The 27043-nt window shown below is 41.3% G+C and overlaps 1 protein-coding gene across 2 annotated transcripts in view; it reads right to left on the bottom strand.

Annotated features, from left to right (window-relative positions):
• The window catches only part of WASF2 (WASP family member 2), a 59064-nt gene extending 32915 nt beyond the window's left edge, over positions 1–26149 (bottom strand). For both annotated transcript variants that reach the window (XM_087446478.1, XM_004425805.3), the window contains exon 1: positions 25974–26149. The gene's annotated coding sequence lies outside the window, so the exon portion shown is untranslated. The remainder of the gene's footprint in view (positions 1–25973) is intronic.
• Between the last annotated feature and the right edge of the window lie 894 nt (positions 26150–27043).

The raw sequence follows: 27043 nt of genomic DNA, 5'->3' as shown, positions 1-27043 counted from the left end.
GTAAAATGGGGAAAATAAAACCTATCTCATAGGATGGTTCTAAGGATAAAACCAGATAATATATGTAAGTCTTCTAGAGGGGTGTCTAGCACCCAGTAGGTACTCAGTAACTGTTAGCTTTCATTACAACTAATTCAAAAGAATGCTGAGTTTGTTTGGACTCATCTCCTTGTGGAAATGAAATAATTTAAGGAGAGCAGGTCAAATTAAACAGCGCTGAGCATTACAAAGGGCTCTCCTAATTGGTCCTCTCTTCTTTGGTCTCAGTAGAGGCCAAGTAGTAGGTGGGCCTCTTTCCTTCGGAGATAGGCTCTCCAGGTGTGTGGAGACAAATGCTGAGAAAGAAATAGATGGCCTCTGCTTACATTATGCCAATTTTAAGGATTAAGACAAAGGGTATCAGTCTTCCAAATCATAGTCAAGAGTCAATTCAGTATTTTCACTTTAGGTACTTTGAAAGCAAAATAGTCTCAAAGGGACTATTATCTGGATTGTGGCATTTCTTTAAAAAAAAAAAAAAATCCTTTCATCTTAAAGGCCCAAGGTAAATGTCACCACTTCTAAGAAGCCTTCCTTGACTCTTATTGTCTGAAGTCATTTCTTCCTTTCCAAAAGTGCCAAAGAGGTATGCTGAATCTTTTTTATGGCAGTCACTACATTCTAATTTGTAGCACAGATTTTGGGAGTGTACAACTCTTTTGAGCATAGGAACTGAAAAACAAAATATCTTCAAACCTAACAGAAGCAGAAGTAACAAAGGCGGCCATCTGGAGCCAAGGGTGGGATTCTTAAAACTTCTTTGTATCCTATAGTGTCTGCTCAATAAATATTTGTTGAATTCCCAAAATACGCCAGCTATTTATTCACATTTTCTTGATATCTCTAATCCTCAAAATACTTCTGAAAGGTAAGCAGTAGCATTCTGACTTTGCAGATGAGAGAATTAAAACTGAGAGCAGGTCTGCTGTAACTTGATTAAAGTCACAGTCAGCTTTACCCAGGTCTATCTGTGTCTAAAGTTCACGCTCTTTCCATGACTCCACACCAACTCTTCATAAAACACCCAAACCAAGAAGTTAGACGAATATGCCCGTATTTCTTATTTTCATACACAAGTGCCACCAAACCCCAGACTAGTTTCTTCCCGCTCAAAAGACTGCAAGCTAACACAAGAAAGCCTTCCTGACATATTTACCCTAGAAGAACTGAAATGGTGTTAATGAGGATAACATACTGCTTTCCCCCCCTCTACACCCAATTTTAGCCAGCTGCTCAGGGGCTTCCCATTTTTCACTTTAAACAACACAAACACTGGCTCATTTAAAGTGCCAGCCTTAGATAACATGTTCAGATGCTACTGATTTTCAAACAAACTCCTGTTTTCAAACAGCTAGGCATTTGGGGTTCCATCACTTTTGACAGTTTACTTTTATCTACAAGGTCCCTGAAAATCACTTTAAGTTTCATTCTCTGTGCACTGTTTGGCTCATCAAATCTTGTCATCGGGGATTTTTCTTTAAAGCATCTAATCTTTTATCTTCTTTTACAATGAACCAAAACACATTCCTATAGGTAATTCCTAAACTGTATATGTATATTTCCAAATAATATTCTTCTACTCCTTTTCTACAAAGCACAGTTGTTTTTCCTTTTTAGCCCAAGTAAAGATAATTATATCAGAAGTGAGTTTTCCCCCATCTCTTTCTGCATATGGGGAATACTGAAAAGATAAATCTTTTTAAATTATTAAACGTAAATAGCTCATTAAATATAATCCAATTACTTTAATTGTAAAAAGGAAGTAATTACAATATGTACATGTATTCTTGCCTAGTAGATTTAATATCTTTAATCTTTTCAGCATTAATATTTTAAATTAACCTTTGACATTAGAAAAATGCAAGAAACTTATGTCTCTTTAAAAAAAAAAAAACATATAAAGCTGTACTTGATGGATCTTAGTTGTGATTTTACCCACAAACAATTTTAGTGGGAACAGCCCCACTCCCACAGAGAGGGGTAATTAAATACCACCTGCCCTAACGGAACTGGTATTTCTTGTCTGCCATAAATCATGTTAAAGAGTCTGTTTTAAATTTTAATGCCTTTGTGGGACAAAAAGCCAAGAGATGAATCCTGTAGCATTCCAATAATCACAAAAGCTTTACTTAGAAAGACAATTCCAAGCCAAAATTTGTTAGAAGCATGTCTTTGGTATAGCAGCCTAAATTTTCCATTACCTAATTTCTATTCTGTTACTACCAACTGTAGCTCCCTGAGATCACCCCCAAGCATTCTTCTTGCTCTCTGGTCTCTAGCCCCTCAAGTTTGGTGTTACATTTTCCCTCAGCAGCCATCTGGTTCTTTGGTTTTTACTCTTTCTCGGTGACCAAGGGTAAATAAATTGCATAGCTAAATCTCTATGAACTGCTTTGAAAATAGGCTCTGCCACGGTCTGTGCACTGAAGAACTTCTATTAAAACGGAAGGGAAAGGCTTACACAGGTGAGGAATTAGGAAGGTTGAGCTTTGTTTTTCTACTTCCTACCAAAATCTATCAATGAGTGCTGTTTTAAGATATGAATGTGTATTTAGAAAAATTAAAATTTTATTTAGATCAACACAGAACTTTTTCCAAACTTTAGAAATAGCAAGAACTATATGAATATATATGTTGTACAGGTAACAACTGGGGCCATTTTTATACAGCACTTTCCCTCCAAAGTAGAAAAGTTCTCTTTAAAGTATTAATAAGCACCACGTGTTTTCAGCAACTCGCAAGGATTTCACTGAAATAGATTTTCCTGTTCAGGCTCTGTATTAATGAGCCAAAGGTGCAGCTCTGCTTCACTGATACCACTTCCCAAAACAAATTAATGAAATGGAGCAGGCTGACTATGACTAACTCCTTTGGTCATTCGGACTATAGCCATGTTGGAGCAGTTCCTGACTACATAAGGCTGGCTTCTGCTGTCACCCAGGCTAACTATGGAAAGCTATTTTATGGTTCGAAAGGATAGTGACATGGGTCACTGTGGGATCCCTCATTCCAAACACTGTAACGGATTCTGAACAATTACCAAGGTTAGCAGAGTGAATGGAGCTTTAAAGATTTAAACGATTCAAGTCTCATCTTGATAACACTGGTATTTCTGTACAAAATATATCTTATTAGGCCAGCCCTTGAAAGTTAAAAAGGTGTCTTTAAATGCCTGCTGACCTAAAATTGCCATGTTCCCTGTTTTAAAGGGATTGATTTTCTGGAGAACGACATTAAGATGCCAAATGCTGTTCAATGGAGATCAGAATACTATTTGGGAACCTATTCTGCACCTGTGGAAGTAAAAGAATAAGACTGGCTCACACACCCCAGAAGGAGGATGGTATTTATGTGGGCTCTCCCTGTGACCTCTTTGGCAGCAAATGTAAGAGAGTCCTTTTTTGAGGCTAAGGGGCGGGGCCCAGGACTTGCAACTACCCATTCAAGCAGGGTTATGACTCCCCTCCTCCATAATTAAGTTCCCTTTCCCACTCTCCATGCATGCATGAATTGCAGTGACATTGACATGCGGGCCTGACATTAGTCTTTGAAGGTCATTTAAATCCTCCTCCTTTCAAGCTGCCTTAAAAGCAACTGCATCATCCACTCCACAATGCCTGAGTATGGGGTTTGACTAGATGGTTCTCAAAGCAGAGTCACCTAAAGCATAAAAAGAAAAAGGGCTCTAGGGCCGGCCCCGTGGCTTAGCGGTTAAGTGCGCGCGCTCCGCTGCTGGCGGCCCGGGGTTCGATCCCGGGCGCGCACCGACGCACCGCTTCTCCGGCCGTGCTGAGGCCGCATCCCACATACAGCAACTAGAAGGATGTGCAGCTATGACATACAACTATCTACTGGGGCTTTGGGGAAAAAAATAAATAAATAAAATTATAAAAAAAAAAAGAAAAAGGGCTCCAAATTCAGGTATCATAAAAAGAACAAATCAAAGAAATAGAACATAAAACTCAGTTGCTCAAGAGACAATAGTAAGAGAAACACTAAACATCTTACAAGAATGAAAATACTTCTACTGATAATCCCTTTTATTTAAGAAAGTAGAAAAGGTCATTCACAATATGGTCCCATCTCCTGTCACATCTTCATATATACATAACTTTCCCTGAAGTCCTATAGACCTTCCCAAGGCTCCTCATTGTATCACGTTCTCTCTTGCCTCCATACTTCTGCTCAAGTCTGACCACCCACCACAACCCCCACCAACTTCTAAGGTCTTCCAAGATTGAGCTCAAGTGAAACAACTCTTTTTTTTTTTTTTTTAAAGATTTTATTTATTTATTTTTTCCCCCAAAGCCCCAGCAGATAGTTGTATGTCATAGCTACACATCCTTCTAGTTGCTGTATGTGGGACACGGCCTCAGCATGGCCGGAGAAGCGGTGCGTCGGTGCACGCCCGGGATCCGAACCCGGGCCGCCAGCAGCGGAGCGCGCGCACTCAACTGCTAAGCCACCGGGCCGGCCCCGAAACAACTCTTGACATGCTTTGCCCCAAAGGAGCTTGGTGTCCCCACCCTTGCACATTCTTTAAACTTCCATAACACCCTATGCATGCCTATCCCATCATATTGCATTAAAATGACTGATTTTCTTACTTGCTCTCCTACTAGACTGTGAATTCTTTGAGGCTGGTGACCAGTCATCTCTAATCCTAGGGCCTACCACCATGCGAGGCACAGAGCGAATGCTCAATAAATATTTATCAAATGAATGAAGCCACAGTTAATGGCCCTTGTGCTTTGGCCCTCATGATGGTGAGGACGGGATGAGGGAAGAGAACCCAATCTGAAAAGCCTAAGTTCAATCTCTGTTTTAGAATTACACAACAGGATCCACATACACTCTAAGCCATAGGATATCGTCAGAGGTCTAATCTGGTACAGAACAGAGTGAGACATTAAAAATTAAAATCCAAGGGGGCCAGCCCGGCGGTGCAGCAGTTAAGTGTGCGTGCTCTGCTCTGGCGGCCCGAGGGTTCACAGGTTTGGATCCCAGGCACGCACCGACGCACCACTTGTCAAGCCCTGCTTTGACGGCATCCCATATAAAGTAGAGGAAGATGGGCATGGCTGTTAGCCCAGGACCAATCTTCCTCAGCAAAAAAAGAGGAGGACTGGCATCGGATGTTAGCTCAGGGCTGATCTTCCTCACACACACACAAAAAAATTAAAATCCAAGGCCACCTTGACCAACGTGAGCTATCTTCCACCTCCCTTTTATTCATGTACCTCAAAGCTCTTACTTCCTAAGGTAAAGAGATAAAAATGATAGTTATCAGCCAAAGGAGATAAATTTCCAAAAAGGCTAAGGAAGAGCAGAATAGGGTAAGTCATGAAAATCAGCACATGTCCAAAGCTTGAAAGAAATCTAGGCTGTCATTAAAATTTCCAGGCACTTGGCCTAAAATGTTAATAAGCCTCTGAACCTTTCTTTTCCCTCCCAAATCAGCTTCTTACTTCCCTCCCCTCAATACTTTTTCCCCACCCACCTACCCACCCACCAGCCTGCCTGCCTTTCTTTCTTTTCCTTCTTTCTTTTCCTTCCTTCCTGCCTTTATAAATACAAATAGAGCTGGTAAGAATCTGGCAAACAAATGACAACTTCAAACTATATGTGGGATCTATATGAAGTGATATCCAATTATCTGTTCGTTTGTTCATTCATTCATTCATTCATTCAATGAACCTTATATACCAGGCAGTGTGCCACACACTGGGGATACAATTCAACAGTGCCCCTGCCCTCACGAAGCTCAAAAAGCTACTGAAGGAGACAAGTAAATAAAGGGACAATAATACTCTATGATATGGGCCGGCTCGTGGCTTAGCGGTTAAGTGCACGTGCTCCGCTACTGGCGGCTCGGGTTGGGATCCCAGGCATGCACCAACGCACCGCTTCTCCAGCCATGCTGAGGCCGCGTCCCACATACAGCAACTAGAAGGATGTGCAACTATGACATACAACTATCTACTGAGGCTTTGGGGGAAAAAAATAAAAAATAAAATAAAATAAAATAAAATACTCTATGATAAGTGTGACTACAAATGTTAATTTAAGTTCAAGGTGTTATGGGTATCCAGCTCAGTCTGGGGCTGGGGGGAGGGCGGGGTGGGGGGGTCGTGGTGGGGGTGGTGTCAGTTAAGAAAGGGTGTCTTAAAGGACAAAAAAGGTTACTTAAGAGAAGTTTCAGGTGGAGGGAGCAGTGTGTGCAGAGGCAAACAGTGTTGCAGGAACAGCAAATAGCTTGGTGTGGCTGAAGTGCAGGAAGTCATGAGTGATGAGGCTAATAAGGCAAACAGAAGCCGAGGCACAGAGAGCCTTGTATGCCGCATTATATACCACTTGGAGTGTGCTGAAGGCTACTGGGAACTATTTAAAATTGAGGCTAGAGAGTGACATGATCAGATTTGCATTCAGAAAGCTCTCTCTGGCAGCAATGTGGAGAAAGTACTACATGAAGGGGTAAAATACTGAGGCGGTAATCCAAGAGGAAGAACTTCTAATTGATCAATGGAATCTACATAACGGGAGAGGTGCAACACAAGATGATAGAAAGTGCTCTATACTGAGTTTGAGACCAGGTTGTCACTGATAAGCTTTCTCTTTTGAACGATAAAATTACTTAATCTCTCTGGGCCTCAGTTTTTACATTCTGAAAAACATGTTTATTTGTGAAAGCAGAACTAGGGGCAACATTAGACTAGATCAGGTATCACCAACCTTTTCTTCATGCTTTAAAATTTATAGATATAAAAATTTAGGGGCCAGCCCCGTGGCTTAGCGGTTAAGTGTGCGCGCTCGGCTACTGGAGGCCAGGGTTTGGATTCCGGGCGCGCACCCACGTACCGCTTCTCCGGCCATGCTGAGGCCGCGTCCCACATGCAGCAACTAGAAGGATGTGCAACTATGACATACAACTATCTACTGGGGCTTTGGGGGGAAAAAAAAAGGAGGAGGATTGGCAATAGATGTTAGCTCAGGGCTGATCTTCCTCACACACACACACACACAAATGACATGATGGCTGGGATTTGTTTCAAAAGAATCCAACAAGGGTAAGGGAGTAGGTGGTGGTACAGATGAAACATGACTGACCATGAGTTGATAATTGTTGAAGCTGAGTGATGGGCATATAAGGGTTCATTATATCATCCTCTCTACGTTTGTATATGTTTGAAATTTTCTATAATTTTTTTAATGAGAGCAAAATTTATCTATAAGGACCCTTCCAGCTCTTAAATCTACAAAAATCTATTTAAATATAGCACTGGCTTGGCTAGTACCTCAAGAGGTCATTCAATCTAGTTTTCTGCCTCCATGAACATTATCTGCAATATTATCTCACTCAACAAATATTTATTAAGTAACTAAGTGCTAAGACCCTAGCATTGTAGATATATAGAGGTACAAGATATAGTTTCTGTTTAAGGAGTTTAGTCATACAGGAGAGATGAGAAAGTACATAAATATAAAACAAAGTAAAAAGTGATAAAGTTATGGTTTACTTCTGGTTAAGAAAATCACAGCCATTTGTGACAACATGGATGGACATTGAGGGTATAATGCAAAGTGAAATAAGTCAGAGGGAGAAGGTCAAATACCGTATGATTTCCTTCATTAAGTAGTAAATAATAACAACAATAAACAAACACATAGGGACAGAGATTGGATTGGTGGTTACCAGAGGGGAAGGGGGGAGGGAGGAGGGTGAAAGGGATAATTCGGTACATGTGTGTGGTGATGGGTTGTAATTAGTATTTTGGTGGTGAACATGATGTAGTCCATGCAGAAATAGAAGTACAATGATGTACACCTGAAATTTTTACAATGTTATAAACCAACGTTACCGCAATAAACAAAAAATTAAAAAAAAAAAAAAAAAAAAGAAAATCACAGAACACATCATACAAGAGTGTCATATAACCAGACATTAAATATAGGCAGGATTTGCATGTGCAGAGACAAGGAGTATTATATCTGAGGGGGACAGACAGTATGAGCAGAGACACATAAGCAAAAAATAATGAGACATTTCTGGAGTACATTATTGCAAAAGTAGTGGGAAGCAAGGCTGCAGACAAGTAGGGTCAGATCACAGAATCTTAAATATCAGGCTGAGTTTGTACTTTAGCCAATAAGTGATGAGAGTCACACAACTAGAGTTATAGATTATAGTATTTTTAGGAAGAAGCTATACATCTCACTCAAGCAGAGTAGCAGAACAGAATAGAGATGGGGAGGGGACTGGAAGTATGGACAATAGGCAAGGCAAAAGGTAACAAAGGACCTGAAATGGAGTAGTGGGAGAAAAAGACAGGGAAGGACCTGAGAGTGTCTTGGTATGAAAAGAAATAGTAAGTTCAGGAAAGTCAACAGTCACTGAGGCCTTACATCTGGGTGAATTGGGAAAACAGTAGAGCCAATGTTTGTTATGTTGGCAGACCTATACCAGCCCTGAAATGTGCTGAATAAATGACTGAGTAAATGAATAAATAGAAATATGTGAGTCAAGATAAAAGGCAGTAAGTCAGGGGATTTGGGGGAGGGGGGTGGGCAGAAGATAAGCTTAGCCTTCTCGTTTTAACCTATGAGGAAGTCAAGGTCCTGAAGGAAAATGCTGCCCAGGTATGCTAAGCATCTTTCTTAGAAAAGCAAAGCTTCCATCATTAAAACCTGTATAAAATCCATCCTTAAAACCTGTAAACATGTCTCCCAAGCAAGGAAGAGACAAGCCGTACCAACCTGACCACTGATTCCCAAAAACAAACAATCCATGAAAAGCTGGAGGTACAGAAAGGATATCCAGGTGGAGTGATTCAACAGGAATTCTGGGATTAGAGTTCAGAGGCAGAAATACAGATTAGGAGTTACTACATGGAGGCTGTAGTTCAAGACGTGAGAGAGTAGATGACCTCCCAATATAAAAGCATAAACAGAGAGGCAAGGTCAGTGGACAACTTGGAGACTGACAAAGAAGAAAGCATCAAGGAAGGCAGAAGGAGAACCAGAACAATGCTTTGTCATAAAAGCTAAGAGAAGAGTTTCCAGAATGAAGACATGCTCAATCCTTCTCTTCCTCCTTGACCCACATATCTAACCCATCATCAAGTCCTATCAGCTCTCCCTCTAAAATATATACTAAATACATCTACTTCATTGCATTTCTTTTTCCACCAACCTAGTTCAAGTCTCCATCATTACCTGGACTTCTACAATAGCCTTCTGTTACCTCAATCAATTCCTGCCCCCAGATAATCCATTTTCTTTGCAGCAATTAATCTTGTAAAAATGGAAATCGTATCATATACCCGTCCCTGGCTTAAAACTCGTTAAGTGACTGGATATGTAAAGATATTGGGGCGTAACAATGTTAATAATGTTCCAGTGGGGGAATACTTGTATTTTAGAGATATATGCTGAAATATTTACAAATGAAATGAAGTCTAGGATCTGTTTCAAAAACAATATGAGCAAACACATCTGAACTTACTCTATGAGGGCAGTATTACTGTGATATCAAAACCAAAGACTTTCCCACTAAGATCAGGAACAAGGGGCCGGGCCCGTGGCTTGGTGGTTAAGTGCACGCGCTCCGATGCTGGTGGCCTGGGTTCAGATCCCAGGCGCGCACCAAGGCACCACTTCTCCGTCCATCCTGAGGCCGAGTCCCACATACAGCAACTAGAAGGATGTGCAGCTATGACATACAACTATCTACTGGGGCTTTGGGGGGAAAAAATAAATAAATAAAATCTTTAAAAAAAAAAAAAAAGATCAGGAACAAGACTACAATGTCCATGCTTATCACCTCTGTTCAACACTGTACTGGAGGTTCTAGCCAGGGTAATCAGGCAAGAAAAAGAAATAAAAGGCATGAGATTGAAAAGGAAGAAGTAAAAGTCTATTTGCAGATGACATGATCTTATATACAGAAAATGTTAAGGAATCCACAAAAATACTGTTAAAACCAAGGTAGCAGGATATAAGATCAATAAACAAAAACCATGGGCCGGCCCTGTGGCTTAGCAGTTAAGTGTGCATGCTCCGCTGCTGGCGGCTCGGGTTCAGATCCCGGGCGCGCACCGACGCGCCACTTCTCCGGCCATGCTTAGGCCGCGTCCCACGTACAGTGACTGGAAGGATGTGCAGCTATGGCATACAACTATCTACTGGGGCTTTGAGGGAAAAAATAAACAAATAAAATTATTTTTAAAAAAAAGTTTAAAAAAATAAACAAAAATCAATTGTATTTCTATACCCCAGCAATGAACAATCCAAAAATGAAATTAAGAAAACAATTTCATTTACAATAGCATCAAAAAGAATAAATACTTAGGAACAGATTTAACAAAAGTGCAAGACTTATACACTAAAGACTACAAAACATAGAAAAAAATTAAAGACCTAAATAAGTGAAAAGATACCCCATACTAATGGAAGACTTAATATTGTTTTTTTTTTTTTTTTTTTTAAAGATTTTATTTATTTTTTATTTTTCCCCCCAAAGCCCCAGTGGATAGTTGTGTGTCGTAGCTGCACATCCTTCTAGTTGCTGTACGTGGGACTCGGCCTCAGGATGAACGGAGAAGTGGTGCCTTGATGCGCACCCGGGATCCGAACCCGGGCCACCAGCATCGCAGCGCGCGCACTTAACCACCAAGCCACAGGGCCGGCCCTTAATATTGTTAAAATGGCAATACTTCCCAAATTAATCTACAGATTCAATAAAATCCCTATCAAAATTCCAGCTGGCTTTTTTGCCAAAATTAACAAACTGAGCCTAAACTCATATGGAAGTGCAAGGGACTCAGCACAGTCAAAACAACATTGAAAAAGAAGAACAGGGCCAGCCCCATGGCTTAGCAGTTAAGTGCGTGCACTCCGCTGCTGGCGGCCTGGGTTCGGATCCCGGGCGCACACCAACGCACCGCTTCTCCGGCCATGCTGAGGCGCCGTCCCACATACAGCAACTAGAAGGATGTGCAGCTATGACATACAACTATCTACTGGGGCTTTGGGGGAAAAAATAAATAAATAAAATTATAAAAAAAAGAAAAAGAAGAACAAAGTTGAAGGACTCACTTTTTGATTTCAAAGCTTACCACAGAACTACATTAATCAAGACTGTGTGGTACTAGCATAAGAACAGATTTTTTTTTTTTTAATAATTTTATTTATTTATTTATTTATTTCCCCCAAAGCCCCAGTAGATAGTTATGTGGTCCCACATAAAGTGAAGGAAGATAGGCACAGATGTTAGCTCAGGGCCAGTCTTCCGCAGCAAAAAGAGGAGGATTGTCATAGATGTTAGCTCAGGGCTGATCTTCCTCACAAAAAAAAAAAAAAAGAAAGAAAGAAAGAAAATGTTCTGGAGGGGCCAGCCCGTTGGCATAGTGGTTAAGTTAATGCACTCCGCTTCAACAGCTTGGGGTTCACAGGTTCGGATCCCAGGTGTGGACCTATACACTGTACATCAAGCCATGTTGTGGTGGCATCCCATATACAAAAAATAGAGGAAGACTGGCACAGATGTTAGCTCAGGGACAATCTTCCCCAAGCAAAAAGAGGAAAATTGGCAACAGATGTTAGTTCAGGGCCAATCTTCCTCACCAAAAAAAAAAAGAAAAGAAAATGTTCTGGAATTAAACAGTAGTGATGGTTGCACAACCTTGTGAATACACTAAAAATCACTGAACTGCACATTTTGTTTTTATAATTTTATTTATTTATTTGTTCCCCCCCAAAGCCCCAGTAGACAGTTGTACGTCATAGTTGCACGTCCTTCTAGTTGCTGTATGTGGGACGCTCCTTCTAGTTGCTGTATGTGGGACGCGGCCTCAGCATGGCCAGGCAAGCAGTGCGTCGGTGCGCGCCCGGGATCCGAACCCAGGTCGCCAGCAGCGGAGCGCGCGTACTTAACCGCTAAGCCACAGGGCTGGCCCCTGAACTGCAGACTTTAAATGGGTGAATTATTTGCCATGTAAATTATATCTCAATTTTTTTTTTTTTATTTTTTATTTATTTATTTTTTTTGTGAGGAAGATCAGCCCTGAGCTAACATCCGTGCTAATCCTCTTCTTTTAGCTGAGGAAGACTGGCTCAGAGCTAACATCTATCGCCAATCCTCCTCCTTTTTTTTTTTTCGCCCCAAAGCCCCAGTAGATAGTTGTATGTCATAGTTGCACATCCTTCTAGTTGCTGTATGTGGGACGCGGCCTCAGCATGGCCGGAGAAGCGGTGGGTCCGTGCGCGCCCAGGGTTCCAAACCCGGGCCGCCAGTAACGGAGCGCATGCACTTAACCGCTAAGCCACCTGGCCGGCCCCATATATCTCAATTTTAAAAGTCAAAAAGAAAAGTCCATACAAAGACTTGTTCACAAATGTTCATAGTAGCTTCATCCGTAATAGTCCAAACTGCAAACAACTCAAATGTCCATCAACAGGTGAATGGGTAAACAAATTAGTATATTCATATAATGGATTATTACTTGGCAACTACTGATACTTGCAACAACATGGATGAGTCTCAAAATAATTATCCTGAATGAAAGATGCCAGACACCCCTCTCAATAAGCACATACTCAATAAGCACATGATTCCCTTCATACAAAATCCTAGAAGATATAAACCAATTCATAGTGATAGAAAGCAGAGCAGTGGTAGGGCCGGCCCCGTGGCTTAGCGGTTAAGTGCGCGTGCTCCGCTACTGGCGGCCCAGGTTCGGATCCCAGGCATGCACCGACGCACCGCTTCTCCGGCCATGCTGAGGCCGCGTCCCACATACAGCAACTAGAAGGATATTCAACTATGACATACAACTATCTAGTGGGGCTTTGGGGGAAAAAAAAAGGAGGAGGATTGACAATAGATGTTAGCTCTGAGCTGGTCTTCCTCAGCAAAACAAGAGGAGGATTAGCACAGATGTTAGCTCAGGGCTGATCTTCCTCACAAAAAAAAAAAGAAAAAGAAAAAAAAGGAAAGCAGATCAGTGGTTGCCTATGGACTGGGGGCAGGGGGAGCAGTGTGGCAGGAGGGAGTGATCACAAAGGGGCAGAAGGAAACATTTAGGAGTGATGGATATGTTCATTATCTTGACTATGGCAGTCGTCTCATTTGTACATTCATATGTCAAAATTTATCAAATTTTACATTTTAAACATATGTGGTTTATTGTATGTGGTTTATTGTATGTTAACATCTCATTAAAGCTGTTGTAGAAATAAAATAAAATAAAAGCACTTAATTCAAGTATTTCAAGGGCCAGAGTTCCATAGGCCAGATAATAATTTTAAATAAAAGTTACATTATTAATGTTAACTATGTGAAGTGATGCATGTGTTAATTGGCTTGACTATGGTAATCATTTCACAACGTATACATATATCAAATTATCATGTTGTACACCTTAAATACCTAAGATTTTTACTTGTCAATTATATCAATAAAGCTGGAAAAAATTTAAAAATATGTAAAAGTTATATTAACTGTTAAAAAAATAACATTAGGGGAAGAGAATGGGTATTAGAAGAAGAAAGATTGGCCATGAGTTAATAATTGTTAAAGTTAGGAGACAGATACATAGGAGTTCATTATATTGCTTTCTTTACTTTTATATATGCTTGAAATTTTGCACTAAAAGTTTTTTTAAAAACTCTTCAAGCCCTTCAATTAAGGGGGAAAAAAAAAACACCTCTTCAAGACTTTCCCATTTTACTTAAAAATAAAACTCCTGGCGCCAGCCCGGAGGCGTAGTGGTTAAGTGCGCGCGCTCCGCTGCAGCGACCCGGGGTTCGGATCCCGGGCGGGCACACACCGAAGCACGGCTTGTCAAGCCACGCTGTGGCAGCATCCCATATAAAGTAGAGGAAGATGCGTACGAACATTAGCCCAGGGCCGGTCTTCCTCAACAAAAAGAGGAGGATTGGCAGATGTTAGCTCAGGGCTGATCTTCCTCACAAAAATAAATAAATAAATAAATAAAACTCCTTATCAGTCCTGCAAAATTTTGAAATCCCTTTGCCCTTACTGTTCCTTCTACCTTGGAACTCTTTCCTCATCTCTTTGGCTGGTTCATTTTCATTCCTCAGTTTCAGTGTGTTACCTTCTCAGAGAAGCCTTTCCTGACTATCCTTATCTAAATTCCTCCATTACTCTCTATTACAGCACCCTATTTTATTCTCTTCCTAACATATCACAATCTTTCACTATTTTACTTATGTGTTTATTTATTGTCTATCCAAGTTTCCTTAAACTCATGAGAGCAGGGACCTTGCCCCTCATAGTCACTGAGTTGTATTCCTTGTACTTCACATATAGTAGGTACTCAATAAATCTGTTAAATGTTAAACTAATAACCCAAAACTGGGCATTATCCTATTGTTGAACATTTAATATAATAAAGCCTTACAGAGAACCTACTGTTTGGAAGGCTTCAGGCAACAGATATGCACACCTGAAGTGAGAAGATACATGATATGAGAATTAAATAGACAGAATTAAAAAAAAAAACAAAACTCTTCCAAAGGCTACTGAAAACAGCAAATAAATATGATTTAAGAAGAATAATTTTTTTCCTCAGAGAATTCATTTAGAAACAGAAATAAGAGAGTTCTGATATAGTCTCTTTTCTAGATAAAAGAGGTACATATAAACAAAGGGGTCCCCCAGGGATTGAGCTGAAACCTATCAGAAGTAACATTTTTAGAAATTATCTATAAAAAACTATCAAGTGAAATCTTCCCAGTTGGCAGATGACTCTACAGCAGTAGCCAGAAGTATCATGACACAAAGTTGTGTGTTGAGAAATGTGGAAAATAGCTTCCATGCAGACAAAAATAAGGTAATGCAGTAATGGAAAAATAGTCCAAACTATAATTATCAGATGATGAGCTCTAAAGCTACCTGTTACAATACAAGAAAAGGGTTTCAGAGTCCCTGGACTCATCCTGAATACTGCTACAAAAAGGCAACAAAATGCTAGCTGTTACTACGAAAGCTTTGGAAACAGAGAACACATTATCCTGCCCTTGTACAAACCAAAGTGCATCTGTACCTAGAATAGAATGTACAGTTGTGGTCAGCACAGCACAAAAACGGTAAAATAGATAGAGAAGGCCGAGAAAGGTATCCAAAAAGACCAGAGGACCGAGGAGCTTCTGTAAGCATATAGATTTTTTTTTAAATATAGATATAGATATATAAAGGACATTTTAATATGAAACAAAGAGGGTGTGAAATGGCAGAGATTCTGCACCAAATCTTAGAAGTTATAAAAGTTAGAAGTCTAAAGAAACAATCAAGTACATCAAAAAAAATTTAAGTCCAGGTTTTAGAATCAGAAAGACAGGAGTTCTACATCAAAAAAGAAGAAAGGGAGGAAAGGAGGGAACTTGGTTTTGAATTCTAGTCCCAGGAGGCTCAGTTGTGCGACCCTGGGCACGTCACTTAATTTCTCTGAGCCTCACTTTTCTCATCTGTAAATAACAAGTAATTTGGGGCCGGTCTAGTGGCGTAGTGGTTCAGTTCAGCGTGCTCCATTTCAGTGGCCTGGGGTTCACAGGTTGGGATCCCAGGCATGGACATACACCACTCATCAAGGCATGCTGTGGTGGCGACCCACACACAAAATGGAGGAAGGTGGGCACAGATGTTAGCTCAAGGCAAATCTTCCTGAAGCAAAAAGAGGAAGATTGGCATCAGGTGTTAGCTCAGGGTGACACTCTCTCTCAGCAAAAAAAAAAAAACTAATTTGAAGGACTGCTGAAAGGATGGAGATATGCACACTGCCTGGCACACAGTCTACACTTACTACCTAGGAGCCACTGCTTTTATTAGAACGAATAAAAAGTAACAGTTTACTACCCAATCCAGTATATAAAGTAATAAAATTCATTACTCAGATAGAGAGCACAGAATGTAAGAAAAAATAATTCAAAGCTAGTCCAGATAAATTCACAGGTAACATTTCCATAAGAAACTCCTAAGAGAAATTATGAATCTTGGGCAACACAGCCCTAAATTTTGAAGTTGACATTTTCATCCCTTTCCCACAAGCAGTAGAATTCTGCGCTAGATAGAAGATATATCTGACCAAATACGCCATTTCTTAACTTGTAACGACAACTGTTAATATTTATTGAGCTTTGGACTAAGTAATGATGTCATTTAATCCTTCCAACACCCTTTAAGATATGCTCTATATTTTACAGTAAAATTAGGTCCCCATTTTACAGATGAGAAAACCAAGGTTAAGAGTGCCATTGGCCAAGGCTACATACAGAGCTAGTACGTGAGAAGCCTACATTTGAACCCAGATGGACTGACTCCAGAATCTACATTCATAACCACAGAATTATACTGCCTCCTACTCTGCAAGAAATGTTGGGTGTTGGGTATGCAAGAACGAGGCGAGCGATGAAGGAATGTACAGTAAGTATTCAAAAATGTTGCCTGATGAGGCCAACCCAGCCAAGATGACTGCCAGTGAGATACTCAGATCTGGGGTGGCCACAAGCATAAGCACTGAAAGAATAAGAACTGATTAATGAGGATGTGACAAATTTAATATAAGAAGGGAAGACTAAAAATCCCTAAACTATGGTCTTAGCTATGGTAAACAGTGTGCAGAGAAAGAGGAAAATATTATAGCAAAATGTTAACTGGTGGGATTATGGGTGATTCTTATGCTCTGCTTTATATTTTTTGAATTTGGAAATTTTTTTTTTTTTTACAAAGAGTACTCATTATTTTCATAACTGGAAAACAGCAAAAATAAAAATAAATCTGAGGAACTTTCCCTCTTTATTCACTTCTGATTGTATAATCTGCTGCAATAAGCATGTATTATTTTTATAATTTCAGAGATTTTAAAAACAAATAAATCTAGGCTATTAGAATAGGGAAGTAAATTACATGCAAATGTCAAAGCAAAAAATATGGATATGATGTAAGAACAAACAAATTAGGAGCTGCAGCTTGTTGGAAAGAACTCTAGAAAAGACTCAGGTTTCTACTGATATACACATCAACATGGATGAATCTCAAAAACTTTTTGCTGAACAGAAGAATTCAGACACAAAAGAGCATACTGTATGAGTCAAGAACAGGCAAAATTAATAAGTGAGGATAAAAATCAGAACAGTGGTTGCCTGTAAAACAGTGGGGACGGACTGGAAGGGAGTGTGAGGGAACTTTGGAAGGTTATAGAAATGTTCCATCTCTTGACTGCGGTGTTGGCTACACATGTGTTTACATTTGTCAAAACTCATCTAATTACATACTTGCATTTCTACGCATTTCACTAAATGTGAACACTTTACCTTTAAAAAAATCTCATTAAAAAAGACAAGGTCAATCTCAAATCTGCTATTTTTTAGTTGAGTGACTTTGAGGAAGTTACTTAACCTCTCTAAGCCTTTTTATTTATAAAATGTAGCTACTAACATAATTAATCTCAAGTGCTGGGGACTGACCGTAATGGTATACGTCAAAGTGGCAGCACTGTGCAAAGTATCACCCAACGAATGCTGAAGGAGCTTTAAAAGTAAAAAAGGGGGCTAAGTTGGTCTTATACTTCCCATAATTCCACAGATATCTTTGGTATCAGGAATACTATTCTTTATTTTTTTTTTATTTTTATTTTTTTTTTAAAGATTTTATTTATTTATTTATTTCCCCCCCAAAGCCCCAGTAGATGGTTGTATGTCATAGCTACACATCCTTCTAGTTGCTGTATGTGGGACGCGGCCTCAGCATGGTCGGAGAAGCAGTGCGTCGGTGCGCACCCAGGATCCGAACCTGGCCCGCCAGCAGCGGAGCGGGCGCACTTAACCGCTAAGCCACGAGGCCACCCCCTGTTAGTCTTTAAAGAATAGTATTCACTTAACCGCTAAGCCACAGGGCCGGCCCCTGTTAGTCTTTAAAGAATAGTATTCACTTAACCGCTAAGCCACGGGGCCGGCTCCTGTTAGTCTTTAAAGAATAGTATTCCTGGGCCGGCCCCGTGGCTTAGCGGTTAAGTGCGCGCGCTCCGCTGCTGGCGGCCCGGGTTCGGATCCTGGGCGCGCACCGACGTACCGCTTCTCCGGCCATGCTGAGGCCGCGTCCCACATACAGCAACTAGAAGGATGTGCAGCTATGACATACAACCATCTACTGGGGCTTGGGGGTGGGGGGCAAGGAGGAGGATTGGCAATAGATGTTAGCTCAGAGCCGCTCTTCCTCAGCAAAAAGAGGAGGATTAGCATGGATGTTAGCTCAGGGCTGATCTTCCTCACACACACACACAAAAAGACTAACAGTATTCTACAAAGGGAAATTTACTTATGGATCTCAACTGTGAATGGAAGAGAACATCGATGGGCATGACCTAAGACCTCCTTCTACACAGTTAAACACTATTTCTCAAGATATGATTTGAGAGAAAGCTTTTTAGACTGAGTACTTGCTAGAACAATAGCATAATCAGGGGAGAAAAAGGTCTCAATTCTAAATACTTAAAAGTAAAAGAATTGCTCTTGTTACTTTACTATGTCAATTACAAAGTTTAAATGTCACCATAAGCCACATAATATATATGTAAGTATGTATGTGTGCATAGATACACATATTCACTCAAATTGGAACTGAGTTGAACCACTGCTTCTTCCCAAAAGGGCTTCTATATTCTAAAAATAAAAAATTTAATTCTGTTCAACTGGAATTAATCTTACAACTAAGAGAGTACCTCTCAGACTTCCATATTTTACCAGAAAAGAAAAACAGCTTGTAAAGTAATATCACGGGCAAAATTTAATAGCCTCTCCCATCAATCTCAAACTGTTTTTCTTTGTTAGTGTTTAGAAATCATGATGAAGAGCAAGTTTTTCTGAGATACTTCTATATGTGAACATTATTTCTTCTGCAAGCATTCAACAATTCTTGTTTCTATTCTTCTCTTTTCCAATTCAATTCTGTTTGGTTTCTAAGTTAAGAAGTGTGTTTCATTTGCATAAATGGTAACTATTCTGAGATACCATTCATAACTATACATTTGAATTCTCTAGAGTACCATTCATAACTTCAAATAGAACAGGAAAAAACAACACTCATTCAACTTCACTTAATGGTGACTAAGACATGAATGATTATAATGTTATATTGTGGAGGGCTGGCCAGAGGAGAATGAAGTCCTCAAATGTTACTGCTAACTTGTCATCACTTTATGAATGTCCAAGGGGACCAAGAACCACTGCCTTGACCCATCTACCTATCACAAAAAATACTGAGTTTAGAAAAACATGCCCATTAGCTAAACATGATTTTTAGAGTTATAAACTATCTACGCAGGGACATCAAAATATATAATACATCTTAGACATGAATCTCAAGGATTAGCAAGGAAGAATCCTGACAAGTCCTGGCAAGTTCTCTATAAAACATTGCTGGTTATTCTTTAGGTGTTAAACTCCAGCTATGAGCTTTTCTGAGAAAACTGTCTCTTATGGACAGTAGTAATATTCTAGTAGTTCTTTACTCCATCTAATCAGTGGTAGAAACTGAATTTACATAGATCTGCATAAATAATTCAGCTATCTGTACTGCTTAATATAGTCTATATTTTGTGTGTGTGTGTGTGTGAGGAAGACGAGCCCTGTGCTAACATCTGCCAATCCTCCCCCCCCCTTTTTTTTTTTTTTTTTTTGCTGAGGAAGACTGGCCCTGGGCTAATATCCGTGCCCATCTTCCTCCACTTTATATAGGACGCCGCCACAGCATGGCTTACCAAGCAGTGCGCTGGTGTGCGACCGGGATGTGAACCTGCGAATCCCGGGCCGCCGCAGCAGAGCGCGTGCACTTAACTGCTTGCACCACCAGGCCGGCCCCTGCTTAATATATTAAACCAAATAAAACAAACAGATTAAAAACAATAGGGCTATTTTAAGGATGTCACCTCTTGATTTCTCTCATTTTTCTTTCTTATCCACAAGTCAGAGAAAGACTGTACAACCAGAAAGAAGGAATAAAAGGAGAGTGCACACCTGAGGACATCTATACTCACTTCCCTCTATGACTCCACCAGCCCTACCCTTGATATAGTTCACAACAAGGGGAATTTTGCCCCCCAGGGGACATTTGACAATATCTGGAGACATTTTTGGTTGTCACAGCCAGTGAAAGGAAGGTGCTACTGGGTAGTGGGTAAAGACCAGGGATACTGCTAAACATCCTACAACGCACAGGGCAGCCCTCCACAATTACAGAATTATCCGGTCCAAAACGTCAATAGTGCCAAAGCTGAGAAACCTTACCCAAGGCCCAAGAAAGACCTACCTCTCAGAAGGCACTCAATAAATGTTTGCTGATATGAACTGAAAAGGAAAGACCATGAATTAGGGAAAAAAAAAGAGAAGTCTACGAGAACGAAGTATAAGACCGACGCCATAATTTAAGCACTATTAGAATCTATTAAGTTGTTATTGTGTGTTGAGCACCAGTCAAACAAAGATGAACAATACAGTCCTGCCCTTAAGGAGCTCATGGTCAGGTAGGGGAAAGAGTTTTGTAATTTCTCTGATATCAGATTTGACAATCTGATAAATGCTTTAACTAAGGACAAAATATACAAGGGAGTCACTCAATTTTTCCTGAGAAGGCTTCACGGGATACCATCTTAGCTCAGTTCTGAAGGATGAGTAGGAAGCGTCTCATTTCACAGCTTATACACCTCTTTCCAAAGAGCCATTCATTTCTTCAGTCAACAAAAAGCTATGGAACACCAATTATGTTCCATGCTTTGTGCTATGTGTTGGAGACCAACACAAATTACTACTTTCCATTTCTTTGCTTGGCATCACTGGTGCCCAGCAGCCCACCTCCCTCACCCAAATCCCCAACAATTCTTGCATTTCTACCTACTCCCAATTTAGCAACTGTCACCCTAATCAAACTTAGTCAGTAAAGCCACCACCCAAGAAGTAAACAAAACTTTCAGTTGCCTGTTGACACAGACTGTATCTAATCCTGCCTAGGTCACAAAATCAGGGTGGTGATGCTGGCAGAGTAACTAGCAATGAACTGACTATAGGTTCAGATCTGCCAACTGTTAGATGTATTGGTATCTTGGAAAGCTGTTTTACTTGACGAAAAAATCTGGGTCCTCTTCCATCCTTCCCAATTCACACCAGGACCAATAGCAAATTAATCAACATATATTTTGAACACCTACCAATGTACTTATCTCAATGGTTCTCAACCCTGGTTGTGTATTGACATCAGAGCTCCCAGGCTAGACATGAATATTTTTTTATGCATAAATTCTGATGTAAGACAAATCTGATGCCCTGGTCTTAAGGCATTACAGAATACAAAAGAAGTGTAAGACACAGTTCCTGTCTTGAAGAGCTTATCCTCACTCACAACAGGGAAACTTGGAATAAGATGTTAGTCCACTAATTTGTAATCCTTTTGCAATATTATCAGTGCTTATGAAATAGAAGAAACTGGGGTAGTCTAGATAAGAACTGTTCCTATTCCCTAGTCCAATCATACACCGACTCCATCTGTGACTCCTGATACACAGTTCCACACCCCTTCTATCTCCCAGACAGTGACAGTACCATTCTTAGGAACTATGGAGACACCCCCAAGTAAGAAGATGAACTGAGACCCTCCAATCAGGTGACTACGTGCTGTCCTGAAGGCCAGAATCTCTCAAATTCACGCTGTCATGAGGCTTCTTCTAAAGAGAAGAAATAATTCTTTAACCTCCAACACCACCAGTCCACTTCACTTTATAGTTGAAGTGTCCAAGAAAAGTAAAGAGTAGACTGAGTTTTTGTAAATTTGCTCCTAGAGGTCCTTGGTCATTAAAAAAAATTACCCAAACTCATAAGGGTGGTAAACTCAAGTTTCTTATACAGCATATGCTTAAAGTAAAAATACTCAGTGCTGGCCCAGTGGCGTAGTGGTTAAGTTCATGCACTTCACTCCAGTGGCCTGGGGTTCACGGGTTCAGATCCTAGGTGCGGACCTACATATCGTTCATCAAGCCATGCTGTGGCAGCAGCTCACATACAAAATAGAGGAAGATTGGCATAGATGTTAGCTCAGGGACAATCTTCCTCACCAAAAAAAAATAAGTAAAAATAAAAATACTCTAGGGGCCAGCCCCGTGGCTTGGTGGTTAAGTGAGCGCGCTCCACTGCTGGCGACCCGGGTTCGGATCCCGGGCTCACACCGACGCGCTGCTTCTCCGGCCATGTTGAGGCCGCGTCCCACATACAGCAACTAGAAGGATGTGCAGCTATGACACACAGCTATCTACTGGGGCTTTGAGGGGAAAAAATAAATAAATAAAATCTTAAAAAAAAAAAAAAATACTCTAAATTAAATATATTTCAGTATACTCCTTACCAAGATGTGCAAAGAGTGGAGCCCTCATAAATTAAAAATAAATATTTTTTTATTTAAATGCCATCCAACAGTGATGACCTCATACTAAAGACCACCCTGAAGGGAACATCTGCTTTAGATTCTGCAAACATGAATCTACAGATCCTCACCTGATTAGTCTTTCTATGAATTATATGGAGAAAGGTACAATTCTCTTAATTGCTATACAAAAACAGATGAGCACAAGACCCTATAAATTACTTTTTAGAAAGAGGGGCAGGGTATCATTCAAACATCTAAAACAGGAACCAATGAAGGTATTAAAAACTAAATTTAGGGGCCGGCCCGGTGGCGTAGTGGTTAAGTTCAGGCACTCTGCTTCAGTGGCCCAGGGTTCATGGGTTCAGATCCCAGGCATGGACCTACACACCGCTTATCAAGCCATGCTGTGGCAGGCATCCCACATATAAAGTAGAGGAAGATGGGCAAGGATGTTAGCCCAGGGCCAATCTTCCTTAGCAAAAAAGAGGAGGATTGGCAACAGATGTTAGCTCAGGGCTAATCTTCCTCACCAAAATAAAGGAAAAAGATAAATTTAGGTACATAAGGAAAAATGCACACTGGCATATATTAATTAGAATAAGACTGTTATGTGAAAGAAACAACAAAAAAGTGTCTTCTATGTAATATTGTTTTTAGGACCCATGGTTTTGAAATTAGCTTGGTTTACACTATTGTTCCTTGTAATTGTTCTTGTCATCACCTAAGTTTTATCCATAGAGGTCCACAATCCCTTAACTTCAATTCCAAAATCCAAAAGGCTGTAAAAAACAAGCTTTTCATTATTCATTTGGCGGCAAATTCTGACGTGAAATGACATGAGGCTATTTATAGTATTTATTTATCCCAGTTGGTGTGAAAATTCTGACATTTTACTACAGAAATAGTAATGTGTTTGATTACAAGGTGCTGCCCCAGACTTTTCTGGGATGTTACATAACACACAGTACATGTACCATATTCCTTTTCTAAAATCCAAAAAATTCTCAATTCAGAAACACATCTGGCCCCAAGAACTTTTTTTGTGGCCCCAAGGTAATGTGGACTGGTACACTAGTTAAGACTAAATCTTATACAGAAAATATAACTAATACTGACAATGAAGATAGATCTTCTGGGGCCAGCCCCACGGCTTAGTGGCTAAGTGCATGCGCTCTGATGCTGGCGGCCCAGGTTCGGATCCCAGGCGTGCACCGACATACTGCTTCTCTGGCCATGCTGAGGCTGCGTCCCACATACAGCAACTAGAAGGATGTGCAACTATGACATACAACTATCTACTGGGGCTTTGGGGGGAAAATAAATAAATAAAATTATAAAAAAAAAAAAAGATAGATCTTCACATGCAATAAATTCAATGTCTTAACAACTATTCACACATATATAATCCTGTAAAATAAAGCATTAAAAAGACTTAACAAATGTCAAAAACCAAACACACCATTATGTGTTTTTAATGTGATGGTAACATTTGCATCATCCAATATTTAGATCAATTCCTCTTTGGTTGAAATCCACTAATTTAATGCACAGTTAAAACAGACTGCAATTGGTAATTATGTTGAGAAAAAGAATCATCCACCAATAAAGTACTCAGTAAAATGTTCTGATTTTTAAAATATTTATCTCAGAGGGTTTAAAATTTAAAATTATTTCATTCTAGAATACAATTTCTGAACATTGAATAAATTATAATTAACTTTTTCTGTGAAAGCAGAGCAGACAGGGACAGCACTTAAAGATATCTGAATGGGAAGAAGAGTTTCACAGTTCTTTCCTTCCTTCCTCCTTCAGTTGCTGCTTTTCTGGTTTTAGAATTTCAAACAAAGAAATACATATTGGCTCCACTGCTAAGAAACGCCCTCTTTCTCAGTAACTTCCTCTTCCAATTTTCTTCCCTACCATTGACATATGAGGACAATACACACTGCTGGTCCTACCATTTCGATTAATCAAAAGCTTTGAGACTTGGAAAAATTAGTGCTGCAATTTATAGTACCCAATTACCTCCCACTCCAGGTCCACAATCTTCACGCATCTAGAAGTCAGATAACAGAGAGCACAAAGACAAGAAACACTTCGCTTAATCAGAGGCAAGCTATTGAAACTTTCACTCCAGGAATCCAAAGAAATCTGAACTAACAAATGGGAAATTTCTCCCATCCCAAGAAAGCCTGGCCTTCTTAGGGAGGAGAAAGTTACTGGGCTGGCACCACTCTGAACCAAGAGTCAAGTTTATACACCAATAGTTGGTGAACTTTCTTCCACAGGCCACCCAGTCAGGATTCAAACTGAGCTCTCTGAGGTTCTGATACACTTCAATGTGACTTTTACAATTCAGAAATGGTCCTTTCCAACTCACAGACTGAACAAAGGGGATGCACGTATAATTACCCAGGCAGAGATCAAAACCTGGCCTATCTCCACGCCAGAAGTCAATTCAAGCGTCTGGGACCAGACCTTTCTCCCATTTTGTGACAAAGCAAACTTCTTTTAAATGGGCAGTGACTTCCCCCTTGCCCAGCGATTCTCAAAGGAAATACCCTATCGCTGGTAAACTCTGCACCATACTGCGTGACCTTGGGCAAGTTACTTAACTTCTCTGAAACTTAGTTTCCTTATGTGTAAATAAAGTCTCAAAGACAGCTGTAAAAATTAAATAAGAACATATGCCTAAACAAGGTCTGGCACATAGTAGGAGCGCCATAAATGTTCTCCCTTCTCTTCCTAACCTCCTTGAATTCTTTTGGGCCTAAATTTCAATCATAGCCCCAAGAGGCTCCGAAGAACCTTCCTCTTCTCTAATTCTATGCAGAACTGCATAAAACTTCCCCATCTCCGAGGCTTTAGGATCCTGGAGGACCAAGACAACCATACTCCACCCACCACAGTCTGGGGTCCATCCAGAGCCCCTTTAGGCAACTCTCCTCCTTACTCTGCAGTACCATCCTGTACACACACGTACGTGTACCCACACACACAGACAGTCCCCTCCACTACTCTGCAACTTAGCAGACCAGGGTCTCAAAGAGCACCTCAATTCTTTCATGGCCCAGAGATGGAAACTGAGGCTCCGCCCGGTGAAGACTTTACCCAAGATCTCAGACAACATCTAGCATCCAACTCATGTACATCTGCCTGCAGAGCCTTCGTTTTACCAATGGGGAAACTGAGGCCCAAAGAAGGAAGTGACTTGCCCAAGGTCACACAGCGAGCTGGTGGCAGAGCCAAGTCAGGTTGGGGCACTTTCGCAGCCTCACAGACTCGCAGGCCCCACAACTCTCCGAGGGGATCTCCGGGACACCTCCTCCTTGGGGAAGGGAGTGTAGAAAAAGACGCCACCCCTCGCTGCCCGCTCGCTCGGCCTCTGTCTGGCCGCGGCAAGAGGCGCGGCACCCACTCCCCCGGGACTCTGCGCCGCTCGGGAGGGGCGGCCCGGCCGGGCCCGGCGCCTCACGGTGGGGCCCACTCGCGGGGACTTGTTGCTCACCTGGTGTCGCGCGGTTGCCCTCAGCGACAGAAGGGCCAGCCGCCCGCCCTTCTCCGCACGGGGACTGTTACCGCGGGCCGCCGCGCAGGCTGCCACACAGCCGGACCCCCTCAACGCACTACGCCCCCAGCCGCGCTCCACCGGCCCGCGTCCGCCATTACGCGATTCCCCGCCCTGGGACGCAGCCACACCCCGCCAACAACCCTGATTGGCTCTCTGCCTCACCCGCCTGGGGCTTCCGGGCACTCCATTGGCCTGAGTGGAATGCCAGTTAAATTGCTACGCAAAAGTCGTACTCAAGTGTACCGTCCCTGGAGCTCCACCCGAGCTACTTCCGCAATCAGAGTAAACAGCGGCGGGGCAAACCAAGTGAAGTGGGGGTGGAGATTAAACTAAATCAACTCCTAAATTCAAGGTTGGAAAATCTCCCCTAAGGAAGGGTAAAAACTCACACAAAGTTTGTTAAAAGACGAATTATTCCTATTAGAGTTCAAAGAACCAGTGTTTTTGGTGGAAGGAAGGGGCCAAGCCCAGACCTTTCTGTGGACACCCCTCGTTGCAGATGGTTTTGTCCCTTCCCTCTCGGTCGCAGGCTCGGCCGAAAGTAGGGTGGGGAAAGTGAGTCATAGGCTCCAGTCCGCCGCGGAAGGATCCATTCGGGGCGAGGCCCGAGCTTCTGGGACTAGAAGCTGGTTTTGGCAGGCCAGGGTCGGGTGAAGTAGAACCTGGTTAAGCCGCCACGCCGCTCTGCGATTTCAGACAACTGCCTGAACTTATCTGGGTCTCAGTTTGTTCTTCTGCAAAATAGGAGCAGTCATGTCTGCCTCCTATCTTGGAGTGTTTGTTGAGGATTCATGCATGAGTCGGTATATGTGCATCTTGATTATAAAAGGCTGCAGCTGGGTATCAATGTGACAGATTCACAAGTTAGCGAAGATACTTCATTTAGTTCTCTAGAGCAACTCGGTAAGGCGGATATTGTCCTCGTTTTGCAGAAGAGAAAACTGAAAACTCCATGACTTACGCTGGGTCACCCAGGGAATTTGAAACATCCTGGGACTCAAACCTGT

This window comes from Ceratotherium simum, chromosome 22 (assembly GCF_057802395.1).
Source record: "Ceratotherium simum simum isolate JZ-2026a chromosome 22, ASM5780239v1, whole genome shotgun sequence".
NCBI classification, from domain to species: Eukaryota; Metazoa; Chordata; class Mammalia; order Perissodactyla; family Rhinocerotidae; genus Ceratotherium; species Ceratotherium simum.
This window is presented reverse-complemented; position numbering and strand designations above follow the sequence as displayed.